At 38.6% G+C, this 14,904-nt stretch overlaps 1 protein-coding gene and 1 long non-coding RNA gene across 2 annotated transcripts in view; one reads left to right on the top strand and one right to left on the bottom strand.

Moving 5' to 3' along the window:
- Positions 1-14,904, bottom strand: part of JAK1 (Janus kinase 1) — a 156,877-nt gene that overhangs the window by 58,139 nt on the left and 83,834 nt on the right.
- LOC111095925 overlaps positions 3,623-14,904 on the top strand; it is a 42,886-nt gene continuing 31,604 nt past the window's right edge. The window contains exons 1-2 of the long non-coding RNA XR_005359658.1: positions 3,623-3,693; positions 14,684-14,793. This is a non-coding gene — a long non-coding RNA (uncharacterized LOC111095925). The remainder of the gene's footprint in view (positions 3,694-14,683; positions 14,794-14,904) is intronic.

Below are 14,904 nucleotides of genomic sequence, written 5' to 3'. Positions count from 1 at the left end.
TATTATGGTAGGATGCTGACAACTAATTGGACTAAATAGACAAATATAAACATAATAACAAGTAAGAGGAATAACTCACTCCTGTACATCATTCATGAAGTCATTATAAACAAACAAACCTCATCATGAAAAGACTATGATACACAGCTCTGTGGGAAGAAAAGAATACAAGAAAAGATTGATTGCCAAAGAAGAATTAACAATCCAAGATTGTGGCAAGGTAATAACACATGATTAATTGCACACAAGACACACACATCCAACCAAGGCAAAAGAGCACGTTCATAGAAGGTGTGAGGTAGGGGCTGGCATAGTTCGTCCAATCCAGAAGGCTTCATGGAAACACTAGCCTGTGAAGATAAACATTCAGGTCAAGAAGACTTGAGCCAGAACAATGGCCCTGACACTTAATAGCTGGGTTCAAGTTACTTTTTAATTTTCTGTGATTGTTTTCTCATTTGAAAATAAGGACAATAGTAATTATTTTTCAGGATTGTTTTAAACTCTGTGAGACATATATAGTTCTAGTAGAACAACTGGCCCACAGTAGACATGTAATAGTATAATGATTATGGAGGAGGTGGGATTTGAAGTGGGCCATTCAAGGTGGGGAAGATACAAACAGGCTGAGAGTAGGAGCTAAGAGGAACATTCCAAATAACGGAAACAAGAACAAACAGCAAAAGAAGGAAAGGGGGAATCCCCCTTGGGAGACTAAACAAAAAGTCTGTGTAGAGCAGAAAGAAATGAGGAAAGGAAGAAAGCTGCTGTTGATTTACAATGGACCACAAATGCCAACTAAAGAGTCTGGACTTTCCTCTGAAGAGACAATGCCCAAGAAGAACTTAAATACCCAGTCTCATGAATTTCTCTGAAGCAAGAAAGTCCCCTGGCATGTGAATGTTCTGTGAGGGTGGCGGAGGTCAGACGCAAGGAGTGATAAGAAAAGGCATGAAATTCATTGTCAAAAAGTAATATTCTCATTTTAAACAACTTTAAATGAATCAGTCAGTCCTTCATGGATATATAGGCACTGGACACTGGTCTCCCCACCTCTCTTATCCTAGTGTGAACATCCAGGACAATAAAAGCTGACAAAATAGCCCCAAATATCGTTACTGGTAAGAGCTAGTTTGAATATTCATTTGGGAGATCCCGGGTGTACCTTCACTTACTAAGAGCATGCACGTGTATGCACATACACACAAACCTTTTTTTAAAAAAGAGAGAGGGGGGATCCCTGGGTGGCTCAGTGGTTTGGCGCCTGCCTTTGGCCCAGGGCATGATCCTGGAGTCCTGGGATTGAGTCCCGCGTTGGGCTCCCGACATGGAGCCTGCTTCTCCCTCTACCTGTGTCTCTGCCTCTCTCTCTCTCTCTCTCTCTCTCTCTCTGTGTCTATCATAAATGAATGAATGAATGAATGAATGAATAAATAAACAAACAAAAAAAACAAATCTAAAAAAAGAGAGAGAAGCTAGAGGTTTTCTTCTGCAAATTACACTGTGAATGAGTCAGAAAAAACTTTCCCGTTGCTTGTGTCCTCATGGCTGAAAGCCTGGCTGGGACATTTACTAACAGCACTGGGGGAATCAACATTCTGCTGTGGTGATTCACCCTTCTCTGTGGGTACAGTCCGAGGGAGGAGTTCATAGGGCTACCCTTGGGAGTCACTCTGAATTATTTTTGTAACATCTTGTCCTTGGATAAAAGGGAACACAGAGTCAGAAATAGGAGGCCAGGAGGTCATCTATTACTCAGTGGAGTTGTTTATGCAGTCTTGTTTCCCTATTATCCAGAAATCAGTGTTTTGGATAACTGACAGGCATAAGGTACCCATGTTTCCAGAGAGCTAAATATAGATTTCACAAAAATCACACTGAATAGAATTTATCTGCCTTTGATAATGCAGAAGACTATATCAGACCTTCCCAAGCCTTAGAATCATGATTTTGACCAATTTTCATTTCACAAAACTATGAAGGGTGGAATGGGGCAAGGGGAATCCAGTTAGTGGAATTTGCATAAACAAGGTCCCTTGTACTATCATCCATTTTACACAGTTTCATGAGCTTGCATGAATGTTTTATCAGCTCACAGAACTCTCTGATGTGTGTCCAGCCAAGTGTTCCCTGAACATTTCTGGTCTTTGCCAAAAGAAATGTGTTTGTCCAATGCATTATTACACCTATACACATAGCTAATAAATAACAGAAATGCAGCACAAAGCTAGTCCGAGAATGCCAACTCTCATGAAACCTATATGGCATGAAAATAAATATTAACAAAGAAACCTCGCCTTTTTTCAGCCTTTCTCCCAATGAATGCAAAAAACCAAAGTTGGCCTATATGAACACATAACCATAAATTAATCAAAATCAATACAGAATCAATAAACACACAATAAATATTAAGACTTTTTACAGCTTACAAAGCATTTTTGATACTGATCTCCATTAATCCTTATAATAATTTTAAATATCATTCCTCTTCTTTTACTCAAAAGCAAACTAAGGCCTACAGAGATTAGGTGACTCGTGAAAGGTTTAAGAAAAAATAACAAATGATCATGGCAAAAAGGTCAAATTTTACCAATAGTCAAATTAAAACAACAGGATGCCATTTTTTATCCATCTGATCAGTAAAGGTCATATAGTTGTTTTTAAATTCAGATTCAAGCCTGGATTAAGTAGAGGTTTAAATTACTGTCATGTTCAAACTATAAAAGTTATTTAGACTCATGTTAATAAAAATATATATTCAACGATACAGACAGATACCATTAAAAAGCAAAAGTTCCTCTCCCTATTCTCTAGAGATAACTACTATTCAGTTTTTGGTGCAACCTTCTTTGAAGACAATTTGGCTCCACATGTCAATTTGTATTTAAAAATTCTCATGTTTTGATTCAGCAAACTCACAATACATTGATGAAAAAAGTTTACAAAATAGCATGCAGAGGATGGTCCCAGCTATGTTGCATAGACACATGCATACCCTAGAGAGAGGAAAAAAGATGGAGGATGGAAAGGACATAATACGAAAAATTACCTGTGTTAACAGTGATTATTTCAGGTACTTGGGGATTGGGGATTAGTCCATTTTGCATGCTTTTTAAGATTTTCCAAGTATTGGGATGCCTAGGTGGCTCAGCAGTTAAGCATTTGCTTTCAGCTCAGGTTGTGATCCTGGGGTGCTGGGATCAAGTCCCACATCGGGCTCCCTGCATGGAGCCTGCTTCTCCCTCTACCTGTGTCTCTGCCCCTCTCTGTGTGTGTCTCTCTCATGAATAAATAAATTATTTTTAAAAATTTCCAAGTATTCTTTGAAAACTACATGCTACTACTCAAACTGGGGTGGTGGTGGTGAGGGGGAGTAATTCCCAGGTTACACAGGGAGTTGGGCACTGGGACTGGGATTCAGGAAAGCTGATTCTTAGAGTCCACCATGTGGGCCATCATATATCACTTTGCCCGCTGTAATTTTAAAACAGTTCAGGAATTACTAAAGACCAAAAGCAATTAAGAGATGTGACAAGGCAAAATGTAATTATTTGCTAATGAATGACAGAGATACTAAGTACTATGACTTCAGAGAAGAAAGAGAGCATTCCAGCACGGATGAATCTACAGGCCTTCTAATTTAGAGATCTGGACAACAAAGAGAAGTGAGCTCCATTACAGGCGAAGATAAAGGTGTGATCCCGGGCATCAGGCAGAAAATCAGCAAGCCTCCATGGGGGGCAGTTGGCAGTGGTATGCACACTTCTGCAGGGAGGCAGGAGACAAGATTGAGGAGGGAGGCTGGGGTCAGATTGAGGATGGGACAGCTGTGGGATAGACACAGGTCCTGGTAGGAACAGGCTGCTTACACATCCAACTGCTAAGCCCCAATCACTGGTAACTGCTTTGTCTTCCTCCACTTTTCTCCATCATTCTATGATTGCTTCTCAAATTAGGGTAACAGTCTCCTGAAAAGTTCCCGCCATCCTTCTCATTTCCTCTATTCCTGTCTCCACGATGTAGCCAGCCATGTTTCTAAACTGCGAATCTCAAAACCTTATGCTTTCTCTCTCCTACCCTCTTAGGAAAGGTAGCCTTCAAGGTTACTTGTAATCTAACCTTCTGTGGCTTATCGCCATTTGTACCTAGACTCCAAATGTGCTGAGTTATACAGGCAGGCTTCCCCAGCTTGACCCATCTGCTAAGTCAAGGCATCATCACAGCATCCTATGCTTACCTTTACAGCAGCATTTATAATCCTGCTCTGTAACTGCCTGGAGAAAGAATGTTTAGAGATTTCCTTTTCTAGGATGCCTCCCCTGACCATCCATAATTCCCTCCAGAAGTACTCACTTAGTCTACGTGAACACAATATACCATTCTGCATTTATTTTTTTTTGCATTTATTTTTTTAATTATTTTCTTCCTTTATTTATTTGGCAGCGAGAGAGCACAAGTGGGGGGTGGGCAGCAGACAGAAGGAGAAGGAGAAGTAAATGTCCTGCTGAGCAGGAAGCCTGATGTAGAGCTCAATATCAGGACCCGAGGATCATGACCTGAGCCAAAGGCAGATACTTAACTGGGCCACCCAGGAGCTCCTAAATATTTTTATTGTTTTAAAGTGTACAATTCAGTGGGTTTTAGAATATTCATAGTTTTACAACCATCCTACTACCTAATCCTAGAACATTTTCATCAACCCCATGACCTTTAGTGGCCACTCTCCACTCTCCCTTACCACATTCCCTGGTGATCATTAATCTTTGTGTTTATCCTGAACATTGCACATAAATGGAATCATGTATATATTCATATTGCTTGGTTATTTTTTGCTGTTGAATTATAGGAGTTTTGTTTATATTTTGGATATTAATCTCTTATCAGATATAGGATTTGCAAATATTCTCTTCCATTCAGTAGGTTGCCTTTTCATTTCGTTGATGGTTTCCATTGCTGTGCAGAAGCTTTTTAGTTTGATGTAATCCCACTTGTTTGTTTTTGCTTTTGTGGCCTTTGCTTTTGGTGTCAAATCCAAATATCACCTCCAAGACTGTCATAGAGCTTACTGCCTATGTTTTCTGCTAGGAATTTTATAGTTCTAGTCTTTAATCCATTTTGAGTTGTTTTTTTACGTGTGGTGTAAGCATGGTCCCGTTTCATTCCTTTACATGTGGCTGTCTAGTTTTCCCAATATCATTGATTGAGGCCCATTTTATAAATAAAGGAATTGGGGCTCAGAGATTTAGGAACATGACTAAGTTAACATACATTCTATGTGAAAAACCAGAGTTAGGATCAGGTACATGATTTTAAACTTCATGTACTTAACTATTTGGCCTGTCTTCTTCCCATTTGTATCTGGCTTCTTTCAGCTAACATAATTTTTCAAGATCCATCCATGTTTAGCTTATATAAGTATTTCATTCCTTTTTATGGCTGAGTAATATTCCTCTGCATGAAGGCATGTAAAACTTTAAGATTTAGAGAAATAAAATAATATGGGTAAAGATATTCCTTGATCTTGAAAATCACCATAGAAAATGAAAATAGTATTATTAGGATGTATTCTTTACCACAGTGTTCTCACTTAATCATAATAACCTTGTGAGGGAGGTCAGGGAGTCTTCATTTCTTCAGATAAGTGAGGAAAGGTAGGCTCAGAGAGATTATATTATCTGCCAAATGCCAGTGTAGCCAGTAAGTGGTAAAACTAGAACAGCCAATACATTTTACTCTTTTTGGCGCTCTCATCAGTAAAATCAGTTCTAAAATTTTTGCCATAAGTAGAACTGAGCAGCATCTCCCTGTTAACCAGTTGATAAAAGCTAAAGGACGGTGTTTTAGCTCACTTATTCACTTACAAAAAAAAAGAAAGACAAAAACAAAGAACAAAAAAACAACCAATCCAATTATAAAGTGGCCAGAGGATCTGAATAGACATTTTTCCAAAGAAGACATACAGATAGCGAAAAGGTACATAAAAAATTTCTAGATATCACTAAACAGAGAAATGCAAATCAAAACCAAAATGAGATGTCACCTCACGTATGTTAGGATGGCTATTATCAGAAAGACGAAAAATATGTGTTGACGAGGATGTGGAATAAAGGGAACTTTTGTGCACTGTTGGTAGGAGTGTAAAGTGGTGCAACTACTATGGAAGACAATTTGGAGAGTTCTCAAAAAATTAAAAATATAACAACCATATGATCCAGCAATTCCATTCTGAGTTTTTATCAAAAGGAAACAAAAACACTAACTCAAAAAGATACCTGCACCTTACATGTTCATAGCAGCATTATTTACAATAGCCAAGATATGGAAACAATCTAAGTCTCTGTCCACTCAAGAATGGATAAAGAAAATGTGATATATACATACATACACATATATACATACAGTGGAATATTATTCAGCCATGAGAAAGAAGGAAATTCTGCCTTTGGGACAATGTGAATGCACGCTGAGGGAATTATATTAAGTGAAATATGTCAAACAGAAAAAGACAAATACTGTATGATTTCACTTATACATGAAATCTAAAAATAACAACAACAAAGATTGCTCATAGATACAAAGAACAGATTGATGGTTTTGGTGGTGGTTGGAGGCGGGGGCGGGGGCAGGCAAAATGAGTGAAGGTGGTCAAAAGGTACAAACTTCCAGTTATAAGATAAATAAGTACTCTGGATGTGATGTAGACCATGGTGACTATAGTTAACAATACTGTATTGCATATTAACAATACTGTACTAAGAGAATAAATCTTAGAAGTTCTCATTTTAAGAAAAAGTTGTTAACTGTATGGTGATGGATGTTAACAAAACTTATTGCGGTGATCATTTCACTATATATGTATATGCACACACACATCTCAAATCATTATGTTGAACACCTAAAACAAATACACTGTTATATGCCAATGATAGATAGATAGATAGATAGATAGATGATAGATAGATAGATAGATAGATAGATAGATAGATAGATAGATAGATAGATGAATGATCTCTGTTGACCTGATTGTGACTGGAAGTATAAGCAACATGTTAGAAATGTATTTAAAGATAAAATACGAATAAAGAATAAAAATTTGCAAAAATTCAAAAATAAAATGGGAATAATACTAGCTCTTATTTCCTAGCACTGCTACTATCATAAAGTCCTGGTCAGGGATAAAAGGACTGTGTGGTTGCTACCATGACCACAGCTCTAAACGACACCTTTTGTCATGAAAATCATCGTAACACAACCCACTTATGGTATAGTCCACGCCTCTCACTCAGGGTCAGAAATCATGTCCAATATGCCTACATCCTATAGCTTATCACAATCAATATCTAACTTGGGTTCTCTCTCCCTGCTCTCATCTCCCATGCTCTCAGAAAGTCACCAACTACAAGTTTCTGGAGGGCAAGAACAAGATCTCTTAAGTATCAAGGCATAACTGGCACAGTGCTCTGAAACTAAAAGGTATATATTTGTTCAATAACACTAAGATGCTACTATGTTTCAAGCACTGTAGGAGATGCTATGGTTATAGTGAAGAACAAGAAAGACAAATTTCTTTAACACAGAAACAGATACACTTTTTAAAATGTTGGTTTCATCAATGAATCTACCTGAACCAGAAAATGTCAGAGCCAGGAATGCCATAAGTTATTAATACATTCAACCTACTTTTACTCATATTATAAATGTGGACAAAGACCAAGAGAAGTTAAGCAGCAAGCTTAAAAATAAATGTAAGAGCTAGATCTCATACAGCAATTCGACAGTGTGGCAGGACACAAAAATCAATGCCCAGAAATCCGTGGCATTTCTATACACTAACAATGAGACTGAAGAAAGAGAAATTAAGGAGTCAATCCCATTTACAATTGCACCCAAAAGCAGAAGATACCTAGGAATAAGCCTAACCAAAGAGGTAAAGGATCTATACCCTAAGCACTATGGAACACTTCTGAAAGAAATTGAGGAAGACACAAAGAGATGGAAAAATATTCCATGCTCATGGATTGGAAGAATTAATATTGTGAAAATGTCAATGTTACCCAGGGCAATTTACATTTAATGCAATCCCTATCAAAATACCATGGACTTTCTTCAGAGAGTTGGAACAAATCATCTTAAGATTTGTGTGAAATCAGAAAAGACCTTGAACAGCCAGGGGAATATTAAAAAAGAAAATCATAGCTGGGGGCATCACAATGCCAGAATTCAGGTTGTACTACAAAGCTCTGGTCATCAAGACAGTGTGGTACTGGCACAAAAACAGACACAGAGGTCAATGGAACAGAATAGAGAATCCAGAAGTGGACCCTCAACTCTCCAATCAACTAATATTCGACAAAGCAGGAAAGACTATCCACTGGAAAGAAGTCTCTTCAATAAATGGTGCTGGGAAAATTGGAATCCACATGCAGAAGAATGAAACTAGACCATTCTCTTACACCACACACAAGGATAAACTCAAAATGGATGAATAATCTAAATGTGAGACAAGATTCCATCAAAATCCTAGAGGAGAACACAGGCAACACCCTTTTTGAACTCAGCTACAGTAACTTCTTGCAAGATACATCCACGAAGGCAAAGGAAACAAAAGCAAAAATGAACTATTGGGACTTCATCAAGATAAGAAGCTTTTGCACAGCAAAGGATACAGTCAACAAAACTAAAAGACAAACTACAGAATGGGAGAAGATATTTGCAAATGACCTATCAGATAAAGGGCTAGTATCCAAGATCTATAAAGAACTTATTAGGGCAGCCCGGGTGGCTCGTGGTTTAGCACCGCCTTCAGCCCAGGGCATGATCCTGGAGACCTGGGATCGAGTCCCACGTCAGGCTCCCTGCATGAAGCCTGATTCTCCCTTTGCCTGTGTCTCTGCCTCTCTCTCTCTCTCTTTCTCTGTGTGTCTCTCATGAATAAATAAATAATATTTTTATAAAAAAAGAACTTATTAAACTCAACAGAGAAGAAACAAACAATCCAATCATGAGATGGGCAAAAGACACAAACAGAAATCTCACAGAGGAAGACATAGACATGGCCAACAAGCACATGAGAAAATGCTCCACATCACTGGCCATCAGGGAGATACAAATCAAAACCACAATGAGATACCACCTCACACCAGTGAGAATGGGGAAAATTAACAAGACAGGAAACAACAAATGTTGGAGAGGATGTGGAGAAAGGGGAACCCTCTCTTGCACTGTTGGTGGGAATGTGAACTGGTACAGCCACTCTGGAAAACTGTGTGGAGGTTCCTCAAAGAGTTAAAAATAGACCTGCCCTACGACCCAGCAATTGCACTGTTGGGGATTTACCCCAAAGATTCAGATGCAATGAAACGCCGGGACACCTGCACCCCGATGTTTATAGCAGCAATGTCCACAATAGCCAAACTGTGGAAGGAGCCTCGGTGTCCATCGAAAGATGAATGGATAAAGAAGATGTGGTTTATGCATACAATGGAATAGTACTCAGCCATTAGAAACGACAAATACCCACTATTTGCTTCGACGTGGAAGGACCTGAAGGGTATTATACTGAGTGAAATAAGTCAATCGGAAAAGGACAAACATTCTATGGTCTCATTCATTTGGGGAATATAAAAATTAGTGAAAGGGAATAAAGGGAAAGGAGAGAAAATGAGTGAAAATATCAGTGAGGGTGACAAAACATGATAGACACTTAACTCTGGGAAATGAACAAGGAAGAGGTAGTGGAAGGGGAGGTGGGCGGAGGGTTGGGGTGACTGGGTGATGGGCACTGAGGGGGGCACTTGCCGGGATGAGCACTGGGTGTTATGCTATATGTTGGCAAATTGAACTTCAATAAAAAAATTTGTTTTAATAAAACGTTAATACCATGTATAAAAAAATAAACAACGTAATAACAAAAATAAAAAATAAATAAATGTAAGGACTAGATTAAATCAGCATTCCAAAACTGTTTTCTGAAACCCTGTATTTCTATGCAATGATAATAATTGGTTTATATACATATTGCTCAGAAAACTCAGAGAGAAGTGGAGGCCCATAATGAAATAAATTGGGAAACACTAGTTAAGCAAATTTAAATAGGATATTTAACAGCAAGAACTCTTGCTAATATGTTAATAAGTGTAATAAGTATCCAATTTTTGTAAAATTATTTGATCTATGCACTTCTTTTTTACTGGTATATTTGGAAAAATCTGAATCAGATGATCTCCATGCTCTCTTTCACTTACCAAATTCTACAAATTTATCTTAAAGTATCCATCTCAGAAATCCATCTTTCTTTCCTAGCTGGATAATTTAATATACCAGATCTTCAGAAAAGGCACCTATTCATCCATCCATCCATCCTACTATCCATCATTCAATCACTTATATTCATATTCTCTGTCCCTCCATCCTCTCTCACATCCTAGAACTGGAGAAACACAAGCATAGGAATAAAATCTAAGACTTCAGTTTAATCAGATCAAACCAAAAAGGTACCAAAAAGGTACTAATAAAAGTGAGGGGGAATGGGGCATTTTTGCAATGTCATCTCCAGCAGGCATTCTGGAAGGTAATATTTGGTTATTGAGTAATAGGGAAATATAACTTCCCAAACACCTGAGGAAAAGTCTTTGTGATTCTGATAATAGCAAGTGAGCACAAAGAAAATAACACAGGAGAAAGAAATAAAAAAAGGTCACTGAGTGGACGGTGGAGATGCCTATCCCCAACTCCACCCCAAATGGACGGACCTCTGCCTTTTTTTGCCTTGGCCTTCCTTCTATCCTCTGACCTACTTGATTTTCCTGTTTTTATCCCCCATCTTTTTGCTAGTCTTCTCTTCCATGTGACTGGATAAGTTATATGACACACTGGCAACTTGCCACAGAGCCTTCCCAGAAGAAAACCCACTTTTCAGGAAACTGCCTCGTTCCCACTGAAGGGAAGATGATAGAGAAGGGAGCAGGCAGAGAGTGAGACGACGCCAAGCTCTAACAGCCTACTAAGATTTGGGAACTCAAGCAGATATCTGTTTACAAAAACAGACAACTCAATTCACATTGAGTATATACACACTATTTTTATGCATGGGTATATCTTTACAAATGTCGATATCAGTGTTAAATATTTTTACTATAATATTTTTACCCTTACTCCACATAAGGGTAATAGTTCATGACCCTTTGGCTGTATATGTATTTATGTAAGTATTTTCTTGAACTGATAGAAATAACCACATTTAGAGCATACATCATATGACAGGCCTCTTGTAAACTTCCCCAAATGTCCTCCCCATGCCCAGCCCCTCTTCCCTCACAATTACATAACCTACACACTGGGATCCTCTGCTATAGATGAAATTCACACACAACCCCATAACAAATAGATTTTCAGAAGAAAAGTCAAGTGTGAAAATGATTTCCCTATGTAACTTCCCCTACTCCGATATTTATTCATGCAATTAAGCAGCAAATAATTTTCAGTGTGCATTCATGTGTAGTATCCTATACAATCTCTATAACAACTTTGAGATAGAAGGAGGGGTCAAGTTCTAGCATCCTCATTTTCAGAGGCTGGAGCCTCCTCCATTTCCCTGTCTTCAAACTGTGGGTAGGCCCCAGGTCTCAAACCCTGATCTTCACACCTTTTCTCTAATTACACTCACAAACATAACTACACTCACAAGCTAACTACACTCACAAGCAATCACCCCCAGCCAGCCACATGATTTACATGCTGACCATCTCCAAACTTACCTCTCAGACTCTCATCTCAAATACTCAATTACTTCTTCCACCTCTCTACTTAGGAGTCTAATAAGCACTTAAAGCCCATATAGAAGGGACACCTGGTTGGCTCAGCGGTTGAGCATCTGCCTTTGGCTCAGGGCGTGATCCTGGAGTCTCAGGATCAAGTCCCACATCAGGCTCCCTGCATGGAGCCTGCTTCTCCCTCTGCTTGTGTCTCTGCCTCTCTCTGTGTGTCTCTCATGAATAAATAAATAAAATCTTTAAAAAAAAAGCCCATATAAAAAAATAACACTTGATTCCTGCAGCACCACAAACCACTCCCCTCCTCCTCAGTGTTCAACACCTCAGTAAATGTCACCACTATTCAGCATGTTGAGAGAAAACCCAAACCTTGACATACCTCTTTCTCTCACATCCCACATCCAAACCATCACGAATTCTATCAGCGTTAGCTTCAAAGTATCTCACACATCCAAAAACTTCTTACCACCTTTACTACTCAGTCACCACCTCCTTCTTAACAACTAAGAAGGCAGAGGCTGTACCTGCCATGTTTTGACACACAATACATGCTCCAGAAGTAACAAGTAAATCAATATTGGCTGAGAGAGGTGATATGACTCACAAAGTAAGTTGATGACAAAAGCCAGGGATCCACATATGTAGGGACATCTCTCATCCTTGTGTTTTTATTTTTCCTTTCAACTTTCTCTCTCAAACGCACATACTCAAAACTTCTTTTCTAACAAATCTGTAAGCAGTGAGGAAATGCATACAAAGTAGAGACACGTCCAGGGATCCAAAGTACAGTAAACTTTCCAGTTAACACCCTTTATAATTGAGTCAGTGTGGTAAAGCACTGTAAACAGTTTTAGAGAGTAATAGTGATGATGAGGGATGGAACCAGTTCAGATGCTGTTGTAGCCTAACCTCAATTCTGAACAGTAAGTATCAGGATACAGATTGGGTGCAGGGGTACTTCTATGAAGTCAAACATATAATACTTACATCTTATCTAAATACCCTTACATATTCCTCCGGGCATCCTTAAGGAACAGATATTAGAAAATGAAAAGGTCGGGCTCTGAAAGAAAGGATGCCATTTTCCTAGCATAATAAACCTCTGTGGGCCTTTGTTAGACCTGTAGCAAAGTGAAATTTATAAAGGGTACCAGACCCATTACTGCTATAATAAATCTACCTCTCTGAGCCTCAGGTTCCTCAGGTACAACAAAAGCATACAAGTAAGATATGTCAGGAGTGCTCTCACAGCCCTGACATGGCATGACTCCTCTAATTTTATGAAATTTGGCCCCTGAAAAGACAAAGGAGCTACCTCCAAGTACAATAAAACATACTAGTGAAATGCACACATTCCTTTACTACCAGAGAGTGAAGACTACAAAAAAGCTAGGAAGACTCAACTTACACCAAAATGTATCCGCTGACTGAAATACAATTATGACCCTTACTCTGCTATTCCCATCAGCTAAATCTTCCTAAATCAAATTTTCCCAGTTTGGGTCTTAAGACATGTTCAAAAGTATTTGGCATTGCACCATCTGTCCAAAATGAAACTAAAGAAAAAGAATAATGAAGAAGTAAAGGAGATTATTGACCTCTTTAACAGATAGAACATTTCAGATACTTTAAAAATGTCTATTTACCTCTAAATAGTATTGGTAATGTAAAGTGAGGTCAGGTCAACATGGCTTGGGTTAAAACATTCTTCACTGTAATCACAAATATTTTTTATCAAATACTTTAACATAAAACCTCTATTAAGCCATACATAAGGCTAGTTTTTTTGGTCCTTATTCTCACAGTAGTGATCCTCTCAAAAAGACATGTATATTGGGCTGTATCCTTATTAATTTTAACACGATAGAAATCTTTCTACAGAGCTACCATTTGCAGGTACTCTATATTCCTTTGTATATATTCCCCTATTCAAACTGTCAACATATCCACACAAGTATTCTCCCCACTTATTCCAATTTGAAGTTTGACTATGCAGATTGAAAACGAAAATATTAATTATGTTTTGTCTAAATCAGTGCATTAAGGAGAAGGCCCCAAAGATCTCAGAGTAGAAGGAGGTAGTTAAGGCTCCAATCTTTCCAGTATTAATGTTGTTACTCCTTTTACTAGCAAAATTCCATTTAAACAACCTTACTAGACATTCAAATTGCTGTACTTCATTCCAAGCTTACTAAAATGGAAACATATGCCAACACTCTTCAGTATAGACTATATGTTCATAGCACACCTTGTTTAAATAAAGTAAACATTCAGTGTAAATATAACCTTATTAGGTCTGAATGTTTGTGTCCCCTCAAGTCACACTGGAATTCTAACAGCTAATGTGATGGTGTCAGGAGGTAGGGCCTTTGGGAGGTGATCAGGCCATGAGGGTAGAGCCCTTATAAACAGCATACTGCTCTCATAAAAGAGATACCCCAGAGCTCCCTAGCCCTTTGTGCAATGTGAGTATACAATAAGAAATCTGAGACCCTAAAGAGGACCCTCAGAGTGCTGGCACTCTGATCTTGGACTTCCAATCTATAGAACTATGACAGATAATTTTTAAAAAAGATTTTATCTATTACTTATTGAGTGAGCGAGAGAGAGAGAGAGAGAGAGAGAGAGAAAGAACGAGAGCCAAGTGCACACAAATGGGGAGAGGGAGAGAGAAGGAGAAGCAGACTCCCCACTGACCAGGGAGCACTATGTGGAGCTCTGTCCCAGGACCTGGAGATCATGACCTGAACCTAAGGCAGACACCTAACCAGCTGGGCCACCGAGGCACCCTGAGAGATAAATTTTTGTTTATAAACCCCTTATATCTGGTATTTTGCTATAGCAGTCCAGTGGACTAAGGCAAACCTCTATGTATAGGTAAAGTTGTGTAATTAGAGGTGCCCTTTCTCCAGATTGAAAATCAAGCAAGTCCAAACTCTCCGATGAGGTCAGAGGCTTCACCAAGCTTCTATTCAGCCAAAGCCCGGACCACTAAAACATGACTGGCAACATAACAGACATGGTAAGTGGCTGCTGAGTGAACAAATGAATGAATCAACCAATGAATAAATAAACAAAAAACACAAGAACTGAGCTTTACTGCTGTCTAGCATTATGCTAGCTATTGCTATGT

Source organism: Canis lupus, chromosome 5 (genome assembly GCF_011100685.1).
Source record: "Canis lupus familiaris isolate Mischka breed German Shepherd chromosome 5, alternate assembly UU_Cfam_GSD_1.0, whole genome shotgun sequence".
NCBI lineage: Eukaryota > Metazoa > Chordata > Mammalia > Carnivora > Canidae > Canis > Canis lupus.
This window is presented reverse-complemented; position numbering and strand designations above follow the sequence as displayed.